The sequence below is a fragment of the Scylla paramamosain genome, chromosome 7 (assembly GCF_035594125.1).
Source record: "Scylla paramamosain isolate STU-SP2022 chromosome 7, ASM3559412v1, whole genome shotgun sequence".
In the NCBI taxonomy this organism is placed as follows: Eukaryota; Metazoa; Arthropoda; class Malacostraca; order Decapoda; family Portunidae; genus Scylla; species Scylla paramamosain.
Window position 1 is genome coordinate 29,370,312 of NC_087157.1, and position 5,304 is coordinate 29,375,615.

Genomic DNA, 5,304 nt, shown 5'->3' on the forward strand with positions numbered 1-5,304 from the left:
CAGAATATCTAACAAACTTACTACGTTTCTGAGGAACTCGTCAGCCTCTGCTCAGCGTGGAAACATTCCTGCGGCCAAACAACAGGAAATAGACTGTACATCCACTGCCTTTCATCAAGATGTGGCCCTGACGAGCTGCTTCGTCCCTTCACTACCATTATGTAAGCCGTAAATATGTAATTTACCAAAGTTATTAATGATTTATACTATCAAAATTTATAGTTCATCGTTTCACCAGACCGAAAAGGGCAAATAAAGTACAATTTTAAAATTGACTTTATAATTGTAACTCTACATGACTAACTTAGGTAGATATTTCCGTTGCATTTCCTTCATAGTCCTGGATTAGTTAGAATTTCCAAAAGAACTGATATTTCCCAGTAAAACTTAAATCATCTTACACTTTTAATTTTTCTCGGAAGGGGGGAGTACCAGTCTACTGTGAAGTTGTGAATCCATCCCAGCCTTGCAACCCAGCCCTTTCCACCACGTTGCGCTGACCTCTGCTCTGGTTGGATTCTCCTACACAGGCTTTCGCTCTACACCTGAGAGAGAGAGAGAGAGAGAGAGAGAGAGAGAGAGAGAGAGAGAGAGAGAGAGAGAGAGAGAGAGAGAGAATCTTAGTGATTGTACTTACATTTATGTTCTGCAACATCTACAAGAGGTGGTGTCAAACAAGGTGAAGTTATGGTTCATACAGTTTATTCCCTAGTTATACACTGGCTGTACATATTATTATTCTCTGGCACCAGTCGCTGTCATATCAACTAAAGTATATCATCATCATCATCAGTATTAGCTGAAGGGACGACCCACGCTATACAAGATGGGAGTGTGAAGCTCCTACTAACCTATCATTGCTGCTGTCCTGCCGCTTCGGGTACATACAGTGAACACCTGACCACCGCCTGGAATACCTCCTTTATAACGAACAGGCACTCTAGGCTAACTGTGACGGGCTCTGTATGGATGGATATTATAACTTCAGCTACAAAACTTATTCAAATATACTAGACAAGTTTTTTGTAGGCAATATGATATCTTCATCGTTATCCTGATGGTTTCTTTCCATTTAGTATGATGGCTGAACAATGTGCCTGATATATAATTAACAGTGTACGTAAAGGTAATAAGCCACAATATCATGAATATCTAACACGACCATCTAACTGTTTTCTTCGAACGAGAATGTATGTGTATATATATATATATATATATATATATATATATATATATATATATATATATATATATATATATATATATATATATATATATATATATATATATATATTGGGATTAGAGTCGCTAATAGTAACAAAGTTGCACTACAAAATAATCACACTGATTTTGGAATTAATATGAAAATGTAGTCACCTACACAAGAAATGAAAATATGTATCATTTTCAGGTGCAGCAGTGAGTGACGGCAGTAATTACGAGTAGATCACATAGGTACAAGACTAGTAAGGGCTTCATAACTCCTTGAAATATCCTAACTAATGAGCTGCATCACGAGAGGGGGATAATAAACTATATAGACCAGTCACTTCACGCACAAAACTGATGCATACACTCCTTTTCCTCATACTCCAAGGCGCCACGTGACCCTTATGGCGCCATTACTCAATTCATTCTTTTGTAATTTTTTTTTTCTTTACGATTTCTTGTCTTCTTACTCCTTCTCCTCCTCCGGCGCCATTATGAACTTGCTGTGACGCTTTACAAGATCAATTTATTCGTCAATTATGATTATTTTATTATTATTCTTTCTCGTTCCCTTCCATCATCCCATATGTTACTTGTGGACAGGTGGTCATGCTAGCAAAGGTTTATGGATCCCTGGCTTGGTGAGGCAGGGAACGCCAAGGCAAGACCCACTCCTCACGTTAATTCTTCCCATTAGTAATCCTTGAATGAACAGTGGAGGGTGTATGCATCTACTATGCTCTTGTGAGTAATACATCAGGAAGGAAACACACACACACACACACACACACACACACACACACACACACACACACACACACACACACACAGAGACACACACACGCACACACACTCACTCACTCACACTAAGTAACTATATAAAAATAGCACATGTAGACGACAACAGAGACACAAGTGGCTGTTCCCCGTGCGTCACATAAGGGACGGGAATCAACACCTGATCACCAACGTTGCCTCAATATATATATATTTATTTATTTATAGTATTTAAAGTGTGTTAAATTCAACAAGTGAAGAAGTAATTGACCGAGTAACTGAGTTGTGTATACAGGTTAAAATAAATCCTTAGCTCAATACAAACTTAGACTTTTATATACAGACGAAACATGAAGGTGTTTCTCACACGCTCGAGGTAAGACAGTGCTGCTAAGATATGTATGTATATAAGACGAGTAGTAATAAATATACAACTGGGTAAGAACACGCCTGCTGCATCCTCCACTGGAAAAGAGAAAGACGCCACACGAAGGAAGGAGAATACAGTAAAAAAATGTATTTCCGGTCGCGTGTACAATTTGGAGCATTACATTGCCAACGTTTTCTTCCTTCCTTCGGAAACGTATTTATTCATTTCTTTCTTTCTCTATTTATTTTTTTTTTTATTCCATGAGTGCCACTTGGCCCCTACAATTGTTGCTGCGTCTAACATCAGTCAATCAGTAAATTATTGGCCTTTCTCATTGTAAACAAGGAGAAAGTTCCAACGGACCACCTAAACAGCATAACACCTCACCTTTCTGCTACAGAAGACTTACGTGATGGATGGATGGGTGGATGGATGGAAGAATGGTATTGGTGAGCCTTCGATGATATTATATACTATGAAGAATGTAGTAAGGTTATTTTAATGGACAAGGGATACCATTAACTATACGAGTACCTGGAGGAACCAGTCGTTTTATTTTTAGCCTGAGGTTGGAAGACTGATGGCTGTATGAGGAAGACTGTTGTGCTTGGCTGTCAAGCGGTGGTGGAAGAGGGGCAACGGCAGAACAAAGGATGTCCACCAACATAACCTGAATACATTACTATTGTTATTATCTGCAGGCTGCTCCATCCACCATGGCACAAAATGCATCGCGCAATCCGCCTTTCTACTGTCATCACCTTCATAAACAAACTGTTAAAGCAATTTATTTTACTTTTCGGGAAATCGAGATGACGCAAACTTTTCGTTTCTTTTATTTCCATATCAATAACAGAAACCGTTAAGTCAAATCATTGACCACCCGAGCCTTAGACATAACTAACATCACGTGATGAAGAATTCACTGAAGCAAAGATTAAAAAATCGCCGAAAAATTACTTAGGCAGTTTGTTCATGAGGGTGACGTTAGGTGAACAGGGAACTGGTCGAGGTATACAAAAATCATTAGATGTCTAATAAAAATCCCGCTTAACTACTCCTCCCCTAAAGCGATTCTTTTTCTTGCCTCCCATTTACACACTCACACTTATCAATCAGTGAGTGAGTCAGTGAGTGAGTCAGTACCAGGCAGTGACACCTTCCCAAGCGTCCACTCCCTTCTCCTTTCCTTCCTACACGGCGGGTCTACATTCTGCCCCGCCTCTCTCCTCACTCTCCTTCCTCGCGATGTCCTCCTCACGGCGCCATATGACCTCCGTGTTGCGGCACAACATTTTCAATCACTCAATCAATCAATTAATCAATCAAACAATCAACCCCTTCCATCTGAAAAAAATACATGGATCATTCTTCTTTCTTTGTTATTTTCTTCCCTCCTTTATTTATCAGCCTCTAAAATAATAAAAAGACAACAAAAATAGCTATGAAATACTGAAGAAGAACTGATACTCCAGACGTTCCACAATAATAATAATAATAATAATAATAATAATAATAATAATAGTAATAATAATAATAATAATAATAATAATAATAATAATAATCTCGCGGAAGACTAAGGGGACGGGGTAGGGACGGGGTGACCAAGACCAGGATGCCTCAAGGTGACTACAGGGCGGGCGGTGGCGGTGGTGGTAGCAGTGCTGATGGTGGTGGTGATGGTGGTGGTGGTGGTAGTGGCGGCGGTGGTGGTGGTGATGGTGGTGTTACACTGGGATTCTGAAACAGTGGTAGAAATACACAATACATTAGTGACCGTTGTAATAAGTAATAAATGTATGCAATGTAAATATACATAGATACAAGTGTATACAAGAGAACGTATAGCTATTTAGTGATGAACATTCTGGAAGCCTATAATAATAATAATAATAATAAAAAAATTGATGATGATGAATGGAGAGAGCCCTTTTTTTTGGGTTGTGGGGAGCTCCTGAAGTGGAGTCACTCATAGAAGCTGATGATGATAATGATAATGATGATGATGATGATGATGATGATGATGGTGATGGTGATGATGATGATGATGAATGGAGAGAAAGCTTTTTTTTATTATTGTGGGGAGCTCCTGAAGTGGAGTCAGACTCATAGAAGCTGCTGCTGCTGCTGCTGATAATGATGATGATGATGATGATGATGATGATGATGATGATGATGATGATGATGATGATGATAATCATGGTGAAGATGATAAAACACACACACACACACACACACACACACACACACACACACACACACACACACACACACACACACACACTATAATTAATCTTTCCTTTACACTTATGAGTAAATTACATCCAGAGAGAGAGAGAGAGAGAGAGAGAGAGAGAGAGAGAGAGAGAGAGAGAGAGAGAGAGAGAGAGAGAGATTTAACTCCAGAGATCAAGACTTAAACGTGCTCGTACTGTTAGTAGTAGTAGTAGTAGTAGTAGTAGTAGTAACAACTGTTGGTATTGTTGTTGTTGTTGTTGTTGTTGTTGTTGTTGTTGTTGTTGTTGTTGTTGTTGTTAGTACAAGTTATGGTATCAGCAAGGGCGGCGTGTATCCCTCAGTGAATACCTGCTTCGGACAGGCGTCAGAAATGTTGTTTGGACGTGTTTTTCACACACACACACACACACACACACACAGGGTATCTACGTCTCATGCTAGGATTTTTTTTTTTTTCTACAGTGAAGTGTCTCAAGGTTGGTCCGTAAGACATAAATGCGTCGAATACCTTTGCAACGTTCACTGCAGCTTCCCGGCAGGTGGCGCTTCGTAGTTATGAAGAGCAGAATTTCTTTAACGATTACTGATAAAACTTACTATACAAGGGCTTAGTTATATACGCATCATACTAAGAAACTCTCTGTCTGGTCCTGCCCTTCCACTTTTCTTAACAATAATTCTGCATCATCAACAGGAAAAAAACTCATGAT

At 39.3% G+C, this 5,304-nt stretch overlaps 1 protein-coding gene across 1 annotated transcript in view; it reads right to left on the reverse strand.

Annotated features, from left to right (window-relative positions):
- Positions 1–685: 685 nt before the first annotated feature.
- Positions 686–5,304, reverse strand: part of LOC135102317 (DNA-binding protein K10-like) — a 28,915-nt gene continuing 24,296 nt past the window's right edge. The window contains 1 exon segment of the mRNA XM_064007357.1: positions 686–4,096. The gene's annotated coding sequence lies outside the window, so the exon portion shown is untranslated.